The 20973-nt window shown below is 40.8% G+C and overlaps 1 protein-coding gene across 5 annotated transcripts in view; it reads left to right on the top strand.

The window, feature by feature from the left end:
- Positions 1-20973, top strand: part of RBMS3 (RNA binding motif single stranded interacting protein 3) — a 918866-nt gene that overhangs the window by 642467 nt on the left and 255426 nt on the right. The gene's annotated exons all lie outside the window — the stretch shown is intronic.

The raw sequence follows: 20973 nt of genomic DNA, 5'->3' as shown, positions 1-20973 counted from the left end.
CCACAAAAAGTTACTCTGTCTCATAGCCCATAATTATGAAGCTTCTGTCCTGCCCCTGTGACAATTTAGAAGTTGTCACAACTTTAACGACTAATATTTTGTGCCTTTGCCAGGTTATGTGTTTATATAGGGTGGATCAGATGCTCAGCTGGTGTAAATGAGCATAGCTCCATTTATATCCATGAAACTCTGTGGATTTACACCAGCTGAGTATCTGTCTCTGTATAGTGTATTATACACACATATAGTCTAATAGCCAGGAACTTTGCTTTATTTCACCTCCAAAAGACAGGAACATAGAATAAAGGTCTCTTCAATGAAGTATGCTGCAGGTGCCGTCTTCTGGGTGACTCATAAAACATCTACTGGTCTCTGTATGTGTATAATATAGATAATAACAATACCTAGGCATGTATTTCTCACTTCTATTATGCTTCGCATTAAAGGATCTCAAAATGTTTTTCTTATCCTTCACAAAATTATGTGGCACATTTTGCAAGAGAAAGGGGAGTTAATTGGAACATCCTGGTTAAATTCTAATTCAAGCAATTACAGGTACTTTTTTTGCCTACCAATATCTTCCTGCTGTTTCAGCTGGATAAAGAATTCTTCACTCACTTTTATTCTAAATTGGTGTGTAGTGTTGCTGGTCATTGTTAAACAGCTGGCACATTTTACTCTGAAAGTGGCTGAATTTCAGCAATAAGCGATAGGGTGATCCATAGGTAGTTTTTGTAAAGATATTGTAAAGAACATAAAGCATATTGGAAACCAGTGGGTAGAAATGTCCTGTAGATCATTTCACTCATCATTAACCTACCTAGTTTGTAGTTCTAAACATTGAGGCAGCCTCTCTGGAATGACTGGATGATGTTTCGTCATCTAGCAATGTTACCGTTAACTGTGTACATGTATAAATCACTGATTTAGCTACTTATCTGCTCTTAAACTTCATTGACACGTGTGTGTGTAAATCCACCTGCTTCCTCTTTCATAGGAAGATCATTCTGTAAAAGTATAAACTCCTGCTTACCCAGTTAGACAAAATGATTAATAAGCCATTGGCAGGCAATAAATAAAAAAAATTGCAGAAACAGCTGCGCAACTTGAAAACATTCTTGGTACTCTGAAGTTTCATCATGGAGGTTTCACCTTCTTATTTTGAATCTTTATTTCTTTCACAAGCTTCAAAAGATACATATACATTTATCATATTTTATAAGGGTTCCAACCAGTCTGGGCATATTGGGATCCATAAAATGATCCATAGAGTAGTTTATTATTGTTAACTAGTTGTGGAAGGAGCTAAAATATGCCTGAGTTTTGTATAATTTAAAGTAATAAGCAAGCATATACTCTTGCCTCAAACTCAGGGCGTTATTTAAAACTAGAAATTTTCTTGCAGTCTGATGGAAAATGCTACAGTAGAGAAACTTATTGGAAGGACTGAAAAGGATTGCTGATTGCATGTTTCTTGGTGAGCTTGTGCCACTGACTGTTGGGTGGGAGCTAGCTAATAACTTCTCTTTTAGCCATAAATAGGAGCCATTTCACTGATCTCAATACAAATAGAAGCACTGATCTTCTTTGGCGATTCCTAGTGTTAGGAATAGATTTTAGTTCTGTACTCAAACAGATTGGAGAAGGCTGAGCATGTGACTGCAGTCTCTGGGGAGACTGTGAGGGTATTTTGGCCCAGGGTTTATGCTGTATCTGTTTCTTTCACAGACAAATACTTCTCCAGCCTAGTGATTAGTCTAAGAAGAAACATCAGATTTATTGGTCCTATGATATAGACATCTGTAGTTTTGTTTTACTCCTGTTATCTTCAAGATGAGGCCTAATTCTGGCTCGCTCAGGCAAAGCTCCCATTGAAGTCCGTGGGATCAGCCAAAGTGAAGGTAGTCTGTAGTCAGTCAGTTTTGTCCTCTGACAAACCAGTTGGTTTGTGGGTCAGTATTCATTCCTTTTGCATTAAATATATAATAGCGAATACTGATTTCTACCTTTCCAAAAACAGATAGATATAGCAAGTATTGTTGGCTCTTGCAATTTTCTTACAAGTCTTGTGGTACTTGGTGTGTGCTTTAAAGTCCCAGCTCTCAGAGTCATGTGATTATGTGAAAACGTCCGCTTTCATATTAAACCCTTCACCCCCTCAAAACAACTAAGTTAGGTTGCTGAGAAAAGCTCGAAAATGTGACATCTCCTCCAAGACTAAACAAATATAAAATAAAAAGAACCCTGCCAAAGAAAACCTCATGTTTTTAAGCCTTGTGATTCTTTGTGGCCTGACTTATTATTTTTAAATGTATGGGGCTGGAAATACAGCTGTTGTTTCTGCATTCTAGAAATAATACTTTTGCTTTCAGAATCAAGTCCGATACCAAAATTAAAGTCAAGAGAACCAGGGAACTAAAAGAAGACCCAAAAAATCTACAGGCCCATAGCCTATGTCAGTGTTGGAAGCACAGGAGTGATCAGGAATACAAGAGGCCCCCACCTGGGTTGAGTGGGGAGAGGCACCCAACATAACACCCAATTCCCTGCACTAATCTGTACAGAGGGAGAGGAGGAGATTTGTTCCTCTGTAATGAAAATTTGAAATGTACTTTCTTCCTTCCTTTAATCTGTAATTTGATAGTGCCCCTCCATTAAGTGAGTAGGCAGATGAGTATTCAAAGCCTTGTGATTTCCATTTATCAACTCAGATTAAATGTTTCTGACCAGGTTTATCAAGTAGGTATGTTCTAATCAAATATAATGACATGCTGAATGAACTAGTAAATACAGCGGGCATTTTTCATATTGGCCCATTGAAGGAAGAAAAGGCACTCATATCCTTTGAACATAAAAAGCACTCGGTGTCAGTCTCTATTTGTTATTGTGGAACATGACAGTTATCTGAAGAAAAACAGCAGGATTTAATCTGACAGCCCAGTAAAGGGAGAGTGCCACCAATCTAATTATCCGGTAATCTAGTCAGAATGGGAGTAATTCTAGCCTTTCTCAGTCAGCTAATCACATTTCCTGTGCATTAGCAGCCACACATGCAGAGCTTTTAGGGATGAGCTTTTAGCCCAACATAGTCAATGGTAGACGCAAAGGGGAACATCATTTCTTTTTTTAAAAAAGATGATAGTGTCTCTGTTAAGACTTTTTTGTTTCCCCACTTCCCCTTCATCAGTGATAATGTTTTAGTAAACCTTCAGTCATTAGCTATAAAAGACCTTTCTTCTTCTGGGGATCCCAAATTGGCAAAACTGTACAAGAAAAAGGTGGGAGATCAGAGAGTTATTCCCATTTCATACGTTGTTTTTTTTCTTCTTAATGTCTGTAAGGTGGTAAGGTAAAAGGTGCAATGAAGACCGCCATCCCCATCATTAGCCAAAAGTTGTCAAGTTATCTTCAGGTCAGTTGTCAAGCAGCACAACATACCTGTTGAGCAGCGGGTGTGTTGGAGGGAATTATTGAGAAAGAAAAATGCATTTAGTGTTGTGACCCAAAAAAAAAAAATCTGATTTTTTTTTTTTAAAACCATTGCTCAGGGCTTCATTCTGCCATTTGCCAGTTGGGTGACAGATACATTTATCTTGCCTGTCAATTTCTTTTTAATTTTATTGTCAAGAAGTGGAGGGAAATTATTTCATAATTCTCAGATACATAACTTGCGGACCTGTTGAAAGTAGTGTGTGAGGTGCGCGGAGTGGGGCAGGGAACAGGAATGTGTGGAGAATGCTGATCCCTGAATGTTTAATGCTTTTGTGCTAAGGTAGAAAAACCTGTGACAGTTACGTGGGTTTTTTTCCAACCTGGATTATCTTCTCGTAGTAACTGTGTTAGGATTGATTTTGATTTGCTTTTTATTTCAATACCAGAAGAAAAATATTTTCCCAAATAAACTCATTTCATATGCTAGATATTTGCAAGAAGACTCTTAAAAAGTTGTGAGTTCTTGGAAGATATTTACCTTTTTTCTTCCTCGCTCTCTCCATAAGAAATGAAAAATAGGGTCTGATTTGGCATGTTCATACTGTCAGTGGTGCTGCTCAGCTCTGGGAGAAGTCCCAGTCGGACTGCAGGATTCTGGTTCTGTTCATCAAAATGATACCAATGCATAAAAGAGAAGCACTGTTCAATAAAAATAAATAAAAAGGAATATGCAGTCAAATCTCTCTTTACAAAGCTTCATTTAATCCATTTTTTGTGTATTAAAAACATGGTCTGGCCATGTAATGTGTCCAATACACTGAAATCCAAGCCCCATTTTATTCTAGAGCCAGGCCAGAATCCAAATCCTGGATCCAACCTGCCTAGAGCTCTGAGGAAGCTCGGACCTGGATTTGAATCTATGCCTTATCTCTAGAATGGACCGGATCTTAAACTAACAAAAGTCAATAGTAGTCTTTCCATGACTTCAGTGAGCTTTGGATCGTGTCTTAAATCCTTGGATCTGAATTCACTCTTGAAACTCCCCTTGCATCTCCCTTCAAAAACGACAAAAAAAAAATTCAAATCCAAATGTTGCAGCTTAGATTGTTCTCTATTTTTCCTCATGACTTTTATATCTCATTTGGACTAAAGACGGTAAGATATACACACCACGGCAATTTCTGAAGCAGTCTTTACTGACAGTTCTGTTCTCACTGTCCTTACATTTTCCCGATTTTCTTTTTGCTTGCATAACCTTGGGTATAATCGTTACCAGCAGGAGCTGATCTAAATGGAAGAGCTAGTAGTTTTCCCCTCTAGTTTGACAAGAAGGTGGCAGAGTCAGGGACGGATGGTGTCAAGATGAGTTGTTGTCAGTGCTGTGGTGTTCCATTTCAAATGGGCAAATGGCTGTAATTAAAAATGTTTTTGAAATCACTTCCAATAGCTCTCTTGAAATGCAAGAACGGTGACTAAATGGAAGTCAGCATGGAGGATTAACACATCAAAGAGGAAAATGGAAAGAAGGGACCGAGAGAGATGAGTCATGCTGAAATTATCATTTAGAATTGAGCATTTCACTTACAGAGAAATACTAGCCAATCCAATCATTGCAAACATATTTACTGAAATTTAATAACTCAAGTATATAAAAGCTACAGGGCCTGATATTCAGAGGTACTGAACATCCACAGTTCCAGCTGAATTTAGTGGGAGCTGCAGTTACTCCACATCTCTGAGAAACAGCTTCATTTCTATTATTCATGGTTGTTAATCCTGAGTATCATATATTGTAGCATCTATTAAGTACATGTTAGTCTGAAATAAATATATATTTTAATACTCAGTGGCCATGTATTTAACATGTAAGTATTGTTTTAAATATTTATGCATATTTGGGAGCCTTAGATATTATCTGTGTATTTTATTGCTTCTTGTATTTTATTGTTTGGTAAGTAGTGATTTATATTCTTTAACAGTGCTAGTAAGAAAATTCATGTTGTAATGTTTTACTGCCCCCTTTTCAGGAATCTTCTTTGATTGCTTCTTTTTTAAAAGCAAACAGCAACATAAATCAAGGCCCTGATCATACACCTGTGCTAAACTTTACTCATGTGAGCAGTCCCTAGCAATATTACAATTATACATTGAAAGATGCTGGAATTAGTGCTGTTGCATAGATTTGTGTTTTGTTTCTTAGGCTCCTGATCCTGCAAAAACACGCTCATGCTTACGTTTACTGCCATTGATTTAAATGGATCGATTCACTTTAGTAAAGTTCAGTGTGTGGGTAAGCATTTGCAGATGGAGGCCTGAAAAACAAACACAAATCCATGCAAACAGCAATAATTCCAGTATCTTTCAACCTGAGGTATAATTATTGTCGGTAGAGGAGTTATAAGCTCTACCAGTGTTTCTGAGGTCTGTTTTTAATTGGTTATTATAATTTGTTAGTAACATGGGAGAATACTGTTAAGGTTACTTCTCAAGCAGCAGCTGATAGGTATTTACAAATCTGAAGTTCCTTTCACTGCTTTAGACTGATGGTCTTAAATTACTCCAGTGATTATGATCTAATAGTAACCTTGCAGGTTGATTCCACTGTTCAAATTAATATCTGGTGAATGAGCAGTGCTTTGTAGAAGCTGTGCTTTGTGTCTTGTTCATTCTTATCCAGAGTGTCTGGTGCTGTCTAAGGAATTTTCCAATGACAAGAGGGGCTTTGTACAGGGTTAAGGATAAAAGGCCTTCACTGCTACTTATGAATTATCAGCATGTGTCTCTGCACAAAAAAACAGCCATGGACTTTGAACCCTGGGAAATGATTATGAGGTTATCATTTCAAATTTTAATCTAATATACAGGTCCTCCCATTTTTCTTTTATCATAATTTTGTGTTAGTTTTGCATTGCTTTTTTGTAAAAAAAAAAAAAAAAAAAAACCACAAACCAAACCAAAAAAACCCAAAAATCTGTCTATACAGTCATATTTTTGACTGAAATTGATTAAGCCATGCAATTGCTACAGTGATTTTTCTGCTGACAAGCGGAAATATTTTAAGTTGGAATTTTAAGTTTTATATTTTACCGGATAGCAAACTCCCCCATCAGTTTTTGAAGTTTAGTTTGTGTCAAACTTGACTTGCTAAATGTCACTTTTATACCATAAAGAGCAACACTGTTGGTAAATAGTATTACTTTATGTAAAACGTGCAAGTTCACTCCATTCCAAGACTATCACAATTTTAAGACTTCTATCCTGCAAAGACTTACGCATATACCTAATTTTACAGTGTAAGCCGTCCCATTGAAGTGAATGGGATCACTCACACCATATAAAATAAAGCATGTGCATTGAAGTCAGTAGGACTATTAGTAATAGTGATAGTGCTTATTTGTGTTACACTAGTGCCATTGTGCCAGGTGCCATAGAAATACATTGTGAGAGACAGCTCCTGCCTCAAAGAGCTCACATTTGAAGTAGACAAGATAAACCAATTCTAAGAGAGAAACAGGTACAGAGAGGTGAAATGTTTAGCCTGAGGTCACAAAGCAATTAGTAGTAACTATGGGATTAGAACCCAAGTCTCCTCCTCACTACATTATCTACTAGTGATTATGTGTAAAGTGAAGCATGTGCACAAATTATTGCAAGGTTGGGCTCTTAGTTTTTACAGTCTGAAAAGTGCTGGAAACAAATGAGTTTATGCCAACCAACCTTACAATAAAATAGCAATATTGGTTAAAAAAAAACAGCCCAGAAAGTTTGATTTGGGGAAAGACTGTCAAAGCTAGGAACATTTTGAGGGGTTACTTTTTTACGATGGTCTCCTTTCACTGTTTAAAAAAAACAGAAAAAGCCAAATCACTATTAAATCATAGAGTCAAAATGTCATTTACAACAAAATACCTATTTAAAAAAATACTACACTAGGCAGCCATAAAAGGTCAGATTATACTATAGCATGTATTCTGAGCATCGGAAATCTATCACCAGTCAAAATACTTGGGGTAGGGGTAAAAGCTAACCTTTCAATGCCACCCTTGGTTTTTTATCTCCTTTCCTTTTTCTCTTCCTTTTCTCAACCTTGACAACTTGCTGCATCTTCTGTCTATGGTTTCCTCTGATTTTTTTCTATAATTTTTTATCCTGTTTTAAAAAAATTTCAAAGCTCTTTTTTCCTGTCTTTCTTCAACATATTTTTCTTCATTATTTTGCTCCTTTCCTCTCCATCTTCTTTTACCTTCTGGATTCTCTCTTACACACACACTTTTCCTTTGTTCCTATTCATCTTGGCTGTTCTGTGGGCTGTAATGCACATACCACTCATGCTCCAAATACAAGTGATGTATCTTTCAGAGGGCAAGTGGTTAACAAAGTGATTTTGCAGGTAGAACTCTCCAGATGGGTGAACTGAGAGTCCTGTAAGTTCTTACGTTCTAGATACTTGTATTCTTGTGTAAAATGACTGCATTTTGTCTGGCCTTTTTATACAATCCTATTTTGCAAGCATTATGTTCTTCTAAATGCTTCACAAATTTGCAGTGCAAAGTTGCCACATCAGGTTTATGGCACATGGTGTGCTGTCCTGGAGCGATGGTCAAAGATTCAGTACAAGAAATTGTAGACTCAATTAAAGGGGCATGAATATCCCTGACTACACCACAGAAATGAGCCGACCTCAGTAAAACAAAACAATGTATGTATTTCCATTGCTTTCTCATTAGCATAAAGAGAAAATGACAGGGATTGGTGGGAAAATACAATATCCTTTGGAAATGTAATCTTTTAGTTGTGCTGCTCCATTAAAATGCCAACTATAACAAATTCTTTTAAATCCCAAGAGCAGCATCATTAGTACCAGAGATTACTATACCAGATACAATAATTTACATTATAAATGCTATTATTTTAGTGTAACTTGAGCTGAAGTAGCTTTATGACTTTTCTTGTCATATAGAAATAGTTTAAAAATTCGCAGTAGCCAAAAATTTTTGGGAAGCTATTCCACTTCTGATCTATTATCCCAGGACCATATCATGTAGTTTCAGCATGAATACCTGGGGAAGAGCACAGAACCTTGCTGGAAACTATTCAAGCTTTCTCCGTTAACAGATTCTTTTTTTTTTCTCTTCAAAAGACTAATTGAGCAATTTGCAAGAAACTTGTGTGATAATCTGAAGTTTGGTTTTCCCCTTGGGACAGTTGCATGTGTATAACCTGGGAGAAAGATGGAAACCATAGTAACCCTTGAAAATACCCTAAATTCAGCAACGGTCAATTTTATGTTTAACATTAAGAGAAGCAATGTGATGCTGAAGGGACGCTTAGGCACCAGACTTATTTCATAAAAGTAAAGACCAGAAGACAACTTTGGCATGACATCCCACCTAACTCACAAGATAATGTCTCAACATATTGTTCTTTTTCCTCCTTCTCCATTATGGAGCTCCCTGTGTTATCTAGCCATCAGAGATTAAGGTCTGTTTCCACTTGATGCACCCTATAACTCTCATTAGTGTGAGACTGGACTTTAAACCTTAGCTCTGGATTGTAAATCATACTCATAAATTTGCTTCAGCATAATGTGTGTGTGTGTGTGGTTAAATGTCTTTTTCTTGTGCTAGCTGTTCTTTTAGAGTTGTTACAGTCCACTGCATAAATATTTATCTATGGAATTTTAAAAAGAAAAAAATGATATATTTTAAGGCCAGAAGGGACCATTATGATCATCTAGTCTGACCTCCTGTATAACACAGGCCCTAAAACCCCACGCAGTGATTCCTGCTGCAAACCCATATCCTAATCATAAAGTAACTGATCCACTCCAATCCTAAATACGTACATGTGAGCAGAAGCCTTTTCCCAACTTGATCTCAGGTATGTAGAGGCCAAATTCATATAACACTGTAATAAAACTTAAAGTTCCATTCAAACCTTCTCACCAGACTTGGCTCCTCCTAGATCCTTCCTTTCAATCTGCTCAGATCATATTCTAGATCTTGCTGGAACAGGAAATGACCCTTTCAACCCACCCATACTTCTCCTGTAGCTGTCATGTTCTTGTAGCAGCTCTGGATCATAGAATCATAGAAGATCAGGGTTGGAAGCGACCTCAGGAGATCATGTAGTCCAACCTGCTCAAAGCAGGACCAACACCAACTAAATCATCCCAGACAGGGCTTTGTCAAGCCAGGCCTTAAAAACCTCTAAGGATGGAGATTCCACCACCTCCCTAGGTAACCCATTCCAGTGCTTCACCACCCTCCTGGTGAAACAGTGTTTCCTAATATCCAACCTAGACCTCCCCCACTGCAACTTGAGACCATTGCTCCTTGTTCTGTCATCTGGTACCACTGAGAACAGCCGAGCTCCATCCTCTTTGGAACCCCCCTTAAGGTAGTTGAAGGCTGCTATCAAATCCCCCCTCACTCTTCTTTTCTGCAGACTAAACATGGATGTACGGCCATGCAGCTGCTTTAGGACAGGAGTGGGTAGGGCAACTAGATTTGGCCCAAAGTGTATTTTCCAGCACCCTTACTTCTATTACTTGGCAAAATCAAATAGAAGACTTCACTTACAAAAAATGTTAATTATTTAGCTGTTCTGTTACTGTATCTAGGTCCTTCCCAGGTCACTTGGGATCCTGATTAAGAAAAAAAGTCCCTTGATTTTTATTTTAAAATTATTTTTGTTACTGTGTCAGAGCAAGTGCTATCAATCTGTCAAACCTGTGTAGTAACAACCTACTTGGACCAGCTACAGATATTTCCTCTGCTGCAAAGATTCCCAGCGTGAAAAAACGGGGGGAAGGGAGGAAGGCTTCTCTCTGCTGTTGTCACCAGCACGGCCTCCTTCAGGACAAATTGATTTAATATGTACAGTATTAACATGGTACTCATCTTGGAAATATTTAACTCTCTACAGAGAGCCTGGTAATATCTGAAAACGTGTAATTATAGTGCAGCATATGGAAACATCTCACGTGTCCCCGCTGTACTGGTAGGCATGCTTTCCAGAATAAAAATGCTTTTATTGCTTGCAAACAATTCCAGGGTGGTGGTGTTTTTTTTTTAAGAGGGCCTAGATTCCATTTTGGCTTGGCACAGATTAGTGGAACATGTAAAAATTGTATACAGAAAATAACGTTAATGCACAGTAACATCTAAATGATAGTTTTCCTGGAGATGAAACGAGAGATCTGTTAGTATTTGCAGGTTCAGCAAATGAAAATATTTTGAATCCAGGTTTTTTCAGTTCTGGCAGCTAATTAAAAAGCACACCTCTTTGGATATAGCAGTTTAAATGGTTTGGGGTTTTTTCCCCCTTAGCACTGTCAGCTTCAAATAGTAATTTACCGCCAAATTCTCCTAGCAGATGTTGTTTTCCGCATCTAAGAAGACGTACCTGTGGAAGAGATCTAATGGGACACAGTTCTAGTACAAGTGTTTAATTACTCTCTCTTTCAAAGTGATGAGTTGGCTGATTAAGTTAAGGAGGATAGAAAGGGGAAAATGGAAGAACAAGGGGGCAGATTTTTAAAAGTATGCAGGTAGGTGCCTGGTTGGATTTTCAAAATTGCATAGGCATCTAACTCCTGGGCACCTAAATACCTTTATAAGTCTGGCCTTAGAAGCTTTAATTCTTCCTTGAAAAGGCTGGGGATATTAGTGTAGACCCTGCTGACAGAGCGTCTTGTGGTGGGAGGAGAAGGCATTTCAGTTCAGGTGTTCACAACTGATAGCGCATCTGGTGAAGACGTGCTATGCTGATGGGAGAGCACTCTCCCACTGGCATAATTACTCCACCTCTGAGAGATGGAAGGCATGTAGGTGGGAGATAGTCTCCCGCTGACATAGCACTGGTGTAAACAGCACTTAGGTCATTGTAACTTGCGTTGCTCAGGGGGTGGCTTTTTCACACCCTGAGCAACATAAGTTACATCAACTTGAGCAGTAGTGTAGACCAGCCCTGAAAGAAAGTTTTAGCAGCCTCCCTTGGCTCATCACACTGAACTTTTTTTGTTTTTTGCAAATTCAGGTTCTTAGCATCCTTAAGAACATTGACTAATCCTGCCTATAGTTTATGAGGATGCATATATTTGCAGGGCTTGCTCAGGGCAATGTGGCTTTATAGAGAAAATACCAATAACTAATCCATCCCTGAGCTATTGAAGAACAGGGTTGTATCTCAACCTACTCTTATCTGTATCCTGTGTGTTCAAAATATTTTGCCGAAGGGAGGTCTCAAGGTAAAATTGAGATCCATACAAAAGGCATCTGGTAGGAAGAGTTTAACATTCACTTTTATTCTAGTTTCAGACCTTGTTGTCTCAAAGGTAAGTGGTTTAGTTGTCTAAAGCAAGATGCTTTATGAGCTTACTTTTCAAGCAAGCTCTCCAACACTGCATGTGAAGTTGAACGGCACTTATAAAACACAGTGGCAGAGCAGCACTTAAGCACATTTTTGTTTTCTGATTAATGCTATGGTTTAAGGTTTTAAGAGGGGAAAACAGTTTAACATTCTGGCATGAATTGTTTGTAGAAATGAGAGAGAAATTCTACATGCCTGATTTGCAGACCCTATTGACTCCAAAGGGACTCTGTGTGGGCATGAATTTACTTGCATGAAACAGGTTGTACGAGTAAGCGAATGTACCTGTACGAAACAGGTTGTACGAGTGAGCGTTAGACTGTAAGCTACGTGGAGCAGGTACTCTGTCTATTCTGTTTTCTGTAGCACATAGGTTAGAAGTATGTGGTGACATACAGTAAAGAAAGTAACCAGAAATCTCTTTTTATGCATAGGAAAGCTTACATTTCTGTCCTGTACAATACTGTCAGTTTTGTCCTTTTAAACCTCATCTGTCTTTGTGGAGCCTAAGTCTCATTTCATGTAACTGGTGTTTTTCCATTTACTTTGGTGGAGTTGCTCTTGATTTAGGAGATCAGAATGAAGCCTGTTCTGTTCTTCTTCTTCCAGCCTACAGAGGACATTTCAGAGAACCCCAGTTGTAACAGAAGATAACGATCAGAGGTGAAGTGTAAACGTGTTGAGAAGGTGTCCTGCACAGCACACTTAGGGCATGGCTGCACTTGCAGGTGTAGAGCGTTGGGAATTAGACCAGCCCTCAGAGACCGCAGCAGGGAAAACGCTGCAGTGTGTTCACACCGTCAGCTGCAAGCGCAGTGGGCGTGGCCACATTAGCAGCTCTTGCAACGCCACAGAGAGCAGTGCATTGTGGTAGCTATCCCAGTGTGCCAGTGGCTGCAGCGTGCTTTTCAATCGAGGGGTGGGGGTGGAGTGTGACAGGGAGGGTGTTGTGTGTATGTGGGGGGAGAGAGTGTGTTTTGGGGGGCAGAGAGCGTGTCAGCATGCTGTCTGGTAAGTTCAGACAGCGGCAGAGGGAAGGGGGAAACCCCAACATCAGTTCCCACCCCTGCCTCTCTCTCTCACGCACAAAACCTGCCTCTCCAGCAGGAGCATTCCACAGTAATGGTTTGCTTTGTGTCCTGGAGCAGATAAGCATGCCGGCTGTTGGAAACGGAGCTTGGAAAGGGGGTATCCGCATGCCTGCAGCCGAGTTCAAAACAATGAGAAGCGTGCCCACTTGACTTCAAGGGATTATGGGACTTTCTGGAGGCCATTCACAGCGCAGTAATGCAACACGTTGTCCACACTGACACCCGGGCGTTTCAGCTGGGGCTCAACAAACTTTATGCTTCTCGTGGAGGTAGATTACCAGGAGCGCTCCAGCTGCAGAGTCCAGGTGCTCTACGTGCCTTGCTTAGGAGTTAGGGCACCCGGGGCTGATTTAATGCACTCTAACTTGCAAGTGTAGTCAGGAACTTAGTTCATAAAACTTTGTGGGATGACAACCCAAGAGTCAGCATCTTGCAGCCCATATTTGGGAACCACTGAATCATGCCAACCTTTTTTTGTCCAGGGATCAGGGGGAAGAAATCTGTTAATGGGGTCTTTGCTCCTGCATTGTACAGGATGCTAAAAAGCGCTGCATGTGTGCCTCCAAAAATCAGACGTTAGCAGCCTCTCTTGGCACTGTATTTATACCTCTAAGCACAGTCCTATTGTCATTATCTGGAAACGAAGCTGGTGCTGCCTCCAAGCTGACAGGTGAGCTTCCCCTTTTTAATGTCATTTTAACTTGTGTTTTTATGTATGTATGTGTGTATGTATTTTCTATATGTATGTGTGTATGTATTTTCTGATTATTTAATTCTTTTTGTTATTTTGCATTTAATTTTGTGCTGCGCCCAGCGTGCCTTGGTGGAATTAATGAAGCTGTTCAAATATAATAATTATTATTAGCAATAACCAAAGGACCAGTATCATGCATGGAGAAATAATAGAAATTTACAACCTGATCCAGCTCCTACTGAAGTCATTTGAAAGAGTTTGGTTGACTTAATTGGTATTGGACCCAGTCCCTTAAAGTCCACTTTGTGTGACTCTTCTGTCCTGGAAAAGGGACATTATGGATATTTTCACCATATATATATATAAAGGGGTGAACTCTGAAGGGAGTACTTAATGTTGACATAGAGGGACTCAAAAGAAGCTGTTTGGGGGACACCAAGATGGAAGGGAGAACTACTCGGCGTAAGGGCTCATTTGTGCCTTGGACTCGCTTCTCTTTTCCAAAGGTCTGCCACAGAATTCTGAGACTCATTTCCTTTGGCGGGATATGAGTCACATACAATAACTTCTCTGTGGAGTGATATAACAGGGAAAGGATTAGCTTCTGTTGATACCTTTTCTTTAAATTGAAATGAAATCCTATATTTTTCATTTTGTTAGTAAAACTCTAAAACCCTCCCTCTGTTTCACCCCATGTCAGGTAAGGACAGTCAAACAGCTGGTTCTAATAAAATGACTAATATGAACCTTTCCTTAAATCTCAAATTAATCTGAACCTTTGTTAATGTTAAGAAAATTCAATTATTATTTTTTTTTAATTTCTGATCTTTGTTTCATCTTCCGGTTTGGGTCTGGAAACAGAAATAGCAAAACTCCCCCAAAGAAACTATTACCATATATGAATAGAGTACCTCTACACTGCCCAGCATATCTCTCAAATAGGTCTCATCTTATGTCCCAGGTCTTTCCTATATTCACACAACTGTGTCTCACTTTCTTTTATGGCTTATACTTACTTACATCACAAGAATCATATGTGTGATGCTATAGAAAGAATCATGTATACTAAAGAAAAGAATTCTACAGCATTTTAACTTTCCTGTGTATGTATCTGTGGCTCATTTGAAGTCTTTGTCACCACTGTGTCCCACCTCTGGGCTTTGGCAGGTGGTAAGTGTGCTCCTGAAAACCAGCAAATACCTATACTTTCTTTGGAGAGCCTGTTCTCAGCTGTTTTCCAACCCACTCTCTAGACCAGTGGTTCCCAAACTTGTTCCGCCGCTTGTGCAGGGCCAGTTTGTTTACCTGCCGCGTCTGCAGGTTTGGCTGATCGCAGCTCCCAGTGGCCGCGGTTCGCTGCTCCAGGCCAACGGGAGCTGCTGGAAGCAGCGCAGGCCGAGGGACATACTGGCCGCCGCTTCCAGCAGCTCCCATTGGCCTGGAGCAGCGAACCGCGGCCACTGGGAGCCGCGATCGGCCAAACCTGCGGACACGTTAGGTAAACAAACTGGCTCGGCCCACCAGGAGCTTTCCCTGCACAAGCGGTGGAACAAGTTTGAGAACCACTGCTCTAGACCAAAGAGGTTTGGTTAAGTTTCAGGCACACTTTGAAAAACAGCAGAATTTTGGCTGCTTATCTGATCCACTCCGTTTGAGATTACCCCAACAGTCACATGGGGATTTATGAAACAAGGAACTCCCAGAAGCCTTTGCAAGCTCTGTTGTTTGAAATGTTGCCTGGGGTTGACACATGTATCCACTTGTTTCTTTGGACTCTATAGTAATTCAGGCTTTTAAACAATGAACATGTTTTTATTTTCCGCTCTGCAACCTGCCACTTGTGGTTTGGTAACTCTAAAGTTCAAAGCCTGCTTTCTTCTTCTGTCTCTGTTGTGTTATCTGTGACACACAGAGGATTAGAAGAGAGAGAGAATGATTGTGTGTAGTGAAGAAAAGGATACTGGAAAAATGTGAAGGAAAAAAATAAAAGGGAGAGTGTGAGTGGAAGGTGAAAGGAAAAGGAGGAAAAGAATAAAGAATGACAAAGGCTCCAAGACTCCTGCTGAAGAGGTTGTGTCAGCGTTTACCATCATACAAGGGACAAAGGGAGATTGGAAAAATAAACATTTGGTTTCAGTTGTTGCTCAATATTGGTTGTTTTAAAATATTTATGAGGATGTAAGGAGTTTAGGATGCAGAGAGGTAAAATTAAGGTAAAAATAAGGTCAAGGGGCTTAAAAGGGAAGTTGTCTGAACAATATTTAAAATACCAAACCGTAATTAAGCTGTAAGTGTAGAATTATCAGTGCAGTAATTGTGCTTGGTGGATTCTAAATTCCCATGAGGCCATTGGTAGGGCATTTTCAGAGCTGTGCATCTAAACTCTAACATAATCACATTCCCACTTAAACAAAATGTGTTTAGTAGTATATAACTAAGCATACAACCAGTTGTCTTTCAGTCCCACTTTTCCAGTTATAGTACATCATGTGTAACAATTATTAACAGTTTAAAAAGAAAAGGAGTACTTGTGGCACCTTAGAGACTAACCAATTTATTTGAGCATAAGCTTTCGTGAGCTACAGCTCACTTCATCGGATACAGACTAACACGGCTGTTACTCTGAAACCTAACAGTTTAAAGCAAGTGTGATTGGAGATGGGCCAAGACTGCAAGGTCAAATTGAAATCCTCTCAAATGTTGGAGAGGTTTGCATTTGAAATTCCTTTTCGTACAGGTTCAGATCAGATCCCAAACTGAAATTGACATTTTTTTCTGATTCTGGCCCTGATACAGCTGATTTGTGAGGTTTCTGCAATGTTGGGGCAAAATCAGCTTGTGTGATTTCAATTCCCTTGAACTTAAACCTTAGCTCTGAATTGGTCTCAAACCTGGACTGTAGTTTAAAGCTAATCCAGATCTTGTCACAACATTCTCACCAACTAGTGCTCCATGATCTGTACTGGCTTTCTATAGCTTTATGGGTGGAATTTAAGGGGTGAATTCCTGGCTCCATTGAAGGTAATGAGAGTTTTGCTATTGACTTCTCTGGCGCCAGGATTTCATGCCATTGTCCCATATCACTCTAAATGGCTTCAGAGCTTCCTGCCTGAAAGACTGTCTTTCTGCTTATACCATCTTGCTGCAGTTGAGAGCCACAGAGGTACTTGAGCTGATCTCCCTAGCATAAAAGAGAGGGGTTTGCTAGCAAGGTGTTTTGTGTCAGGACCCCTTTCCTTGGGGATATGTTTCCCTTACCATTGGCCCATAATAGATCTACTGACCTTTCAGTGTACAGTGGAAAGTACATCTTTTTAGGCTGGAGAAGAAGCAAATATTTTCACAGTTAATGCATAAATGAGGGGATTAATTTGTTTTATTTTTCTTATTGCTCGCTGTTTAGTCTGGTCATACCCCATGGGGTTGTTTTATGTTTGGCCACATTGATCTATCATATTTTTACATATTGTCAGAGACCCTTAGGGGCCTCAGGTAGGTTCATCTTGTCATTTTACAAATTCAAAGACATGCATAATAAATAAACACACAACAGGCAAATATTCTTTAAAGGGAGAATTCTAGTCTTTCCCAGAACACACCACCAAGCAGATGAACATTTGCCTAGTGGGCCAGTCCCAATGCTGAGCAGGTTGATTGCCTTGTGTGGCGAGCATCTTGCCCGTCTGGTCTGGTCTCACATCAATAATGCTAAAAATACTTTGTATTTAAATGGTGTCTTTCATCCACGAATCTTCAAGCACTTTGATGAGGTGCATAGGTTATCATTCTCTCTCAAGGCACCAGTTTCATAATGGATTCATGTGCTTGGCTCCATGCTGCTAGTGTGATACTTGTGGAGCTCATTAGCAAATGTAAGAGTTCATAGTCATGAAGTAGGGCTAAAGCAGCCGACATGCACTAAAGCAGTGGAATGACAATAGGGGAAGCTGGTTTCTCTGGAATTCTAGCCTCTAAGCCAGAGGTGGGCAAACTACGGCCCATGGGTCACATCTGGCCCGCAGGACCGTCCTGCTCGGCCCCTGAGCTCCTGGCCCCAGAGGCTAGCACCCAGCCCCTCTCCCACTAACCCCGCTCCCCCGCAGCCACGCCGCCGCGCAGCGCAATGCTGTGGGCAGCAGGGCTGCAGAGCCTGGCCTAACCTGGTGCTCTGTGCTGTGCGGCACGGCTGCCTGTCCTAGTGCAGCCACACTGCCAGCCACCAGTGCTCCAGGGAGCAGGGGGGGTTGGATAGAGGGCAGGGGAGTTCTGGGGGTGGTCAGGGACATGGATAGTGGTCAGGGAGGTCAGAGGGCAGGGAACAGGGGTTGAATGGGAGCAGGAGTCCGGGGGGGGCAGTCAGGAAGGAGAGGAGGGGTTGGATGGGGTGGCGGGGGACAGTCAGGGGACGGGGAGCAGGGGGGGTGAATGGGGCAGGAGTCCCGGGGGGGAAGTCAGGAAGGAGAGGGGGGTTGAACAGGGTGGTGGGGGGCAGTTAGGGCTAGGGGGAAGTTAGGGGCAAGGGGTCCAGGGGCGGTCAGGGAGAAGGGGTGGGTGGTTGGATATGGCAGGAGTCCTGTGGGGGGGGCAGTCAGGAAGGAGCGGGGGGTTGGATGGGGCAGCGGGGGGCAGTTAGGGGAGGGGGGTCCATGGGTGGTCAGGGGACCGAGAGCGGGGGGGTGGATGGGGCAGGAGTCCCGGGGGGGGTGTCAGGGGACAAGAAGCAGAGGGGTCAGATAGGGGGCAGGGGCCGGGCTATGCCTGGCTGTTTGGGGAGGCACAGCCTCCCGTAACCAGCCCTCCATACAATTTCAGAAACCCGATGCGGCCCTCAGGCCAAAATGTTTGCCTGCCCCTGCTCTAAGCAGACCCCAAAACATGCCAGAAGCCCATTCTTACGCCTGTTTGGGGTACTGTTTCCCATCTTCTGCTTGGCTGCCAGCCTTTGCCACACCTCATTTGAGGCCCAGAGTGGGGACAGCTCCATGGAGAATCTCACGCAGGTCCACATAGAAGGAAGAGTCTAAACTGGCTGAACTGTAGGGATGAAATCTTGTGTCCGTCCCTGCCACCACCAACCCCAAAGTCAGTGCGAGTTTTACCCTTGATTTCAATACAACCAGGATTTCACCATACATTTTTATTCAATGTTGTCAACATCTCAGTGCTTGAGAACCACAGTTAATTCTATAATTACAAGATCTCATTTCATATACATTAATTCTAAAGGGAAGTGAGAGTATTCAGCAACTCTGAAGTAGTACTAGTGATCTTTCAGGACTGAGCCCCTAACATGTAACCAGGTGTATAGGAAAGAGAAGGTGTAGTGCCGAAGCTGGATAAGTAGACAAAGAAGAAGGGATGATACAGAAAAAATGTAAATGTATATCATTTAGCTATCTCTAATCATTTACATTTACATAGTATCTCTCTTTGTGAAGAATCTCAAAGCATTTTACATACAGCCTATACATATAGAAACCATTTCACTGCTGACATGCAGCTATCTCTTCAGTGGAACACAGGAGCTGTTTTCAACGGTACACAACTGTTTAGGAGAGCATATGAAGACTCAAACTGGAGCTGCAGGGGAATTTAAGTAGGAAATGTGAATTGGAATGTAGCCATAATATCCAGGTACACGGACCCCTGCTTCTCTGAAAATTGTCATGGGATCTGTATTGTCAAGAAGTGATTATGACCTTTCTTTTAAATTTCAACTCTAGCACAGCACCTCTGACAGCACTGTACCCTTTAATAATTTGTCAGGTTACTGGTTCAATCGGTACTAACAGAGAGAGAAAAGTCAACCTTCTGAATTGCCAGCACCACTTACTGCAGGAGTATGGGTTTTCCTTGAAAGTCTTCTAGCCCTGCTTATTGGAGAGATCTGACAAGAGATTCCAACCCAGGTGGCTCAAAACAATTAGGTTTCTGTTCTTCAGGCAAACAAGGAATTCAACAGCCGGCAACAATACGGAAAAAAAAAAAGGTGGGGGGAGAGTAACGCACTGTAAATGTGAGAGCAGAAAAAGAGAGAAGTGATCAAACTTAACAGACAATCTGTGTAGTGTAATGGAAGACAGTCTTGTTATACACAGGGAGCATTTAGATGGGTAGGTTTAGTTCCTGTTGAGGATTGAAATCCTTATTGGAGAGTAAAGATTAGATGTAACAAGAGAACTGAGCAGGAAGTTACCTGCCAAGTTTAGAGCATTCAGTGCCTTGCAAGATTTAGCTGTAGGTGATGTTGGAAGGATGTCAATGGAGGGACATAATTTTTGCTAAATTTAGTTTGAATTGCATGCAAATCTCTGGCCAGATCAGAAGTGTTCATTAGGCTTTAATATTATGCCAAACACAAAAGGATTGTTCTTCCTCTGCAGGCAGAAGGTTCACAATGTCAGGTTTCAGTGTATGTTAAGAAGAAGAAGAGAAATAATTATATTAAAATGTTTTTTATTCTGTGTATCTTCTGTTGTGATCAGATAAAGTATAAATCTCATATTGTTTACACTAGTTGTTAGACTATTTGATTAGATGAAAGTTGGAGTTCAGCATTTCATGTGAATCCCTCTATGTAAATCCCTTTTGGCATGGTCTCTGACAAACACATGAAAGTGGAAAATCGGAAAATGAAGAAAGCAGCACAAACGTTGTAATTATTATTGTGGTTCATATAAAAAAATTATCATTAAGGCTCCTAGATTGGTCACTGGCTGCATTCAAGTTAAGTACAGTGAGGCACTTCTCTGTATGAATCAAGTGCTCTTTTTCTTAGTGTTAATGGAAATCTGTGGCTCATGAGTGAGAATGCACAAGTGATTCTCGTAAATAAGCATCAGCTCTTCTGGTTACGGTTGTTTGGGATTTTGAGAAACCAAAGAGATGATTCAAGTCTGATAATTATCTAGTTCAGTGGCAAGCATCTCTGGGGCATGTGCAGAAAATCTTTTCTAAAAGGCCAACTTAGTAGTTCATAAATCAGTCTACTTAAATCTCTCTCTCTCTCTCTCTCAAAAAAAGGGGGGGGGCATTTTCCCAAATTCCTTATGGGACATAATCTCTGATTCTAGCCGGTTCTCTTTCTACACTATTGTTTTTTTTTCCCTAAGGAGCCAGTATCATTAGCTCATCAAAAGACCTAGAGGAGGGTTGGGGTATTAATGAAAAATAATGGATGGATATTAAGGTAACTGATGTTATGTTTCTGGCCGTTTCTGGCATCCGTTTCTTGAGTTAGTGAGCACTGTTTCTAGGTTTCTGATAGAATAATTAATCTGGGTCACTGCTGTGGCAATGTTCTGCTTTCTCCCCATGTCTGAGTACTTGGAAATGGCTGGATTCCATCTCCTTGAGTTCTATTGTTTACATGTACTGTGATAA

The sequence above is a fragment of the Lepidochelys kempii genome, chromosome 2, assembly GCF_965140285.1.
Source record: "Lepidochelys kempii isolate rLepKem1 chromosome 2, rLepKem1.hap1, whole genome shotgun sequence".
NCBI lineage: Eukaryota > Metazoa > Chordata > Testudines > Cheloniidae > Lepidochelys > Lepidochelys kempii.
The sequence above is the reverse complement of the archived record's forward strand: the minus strand, read 5'-3'. Positions and strand labels throughout refer to the sequence as shown.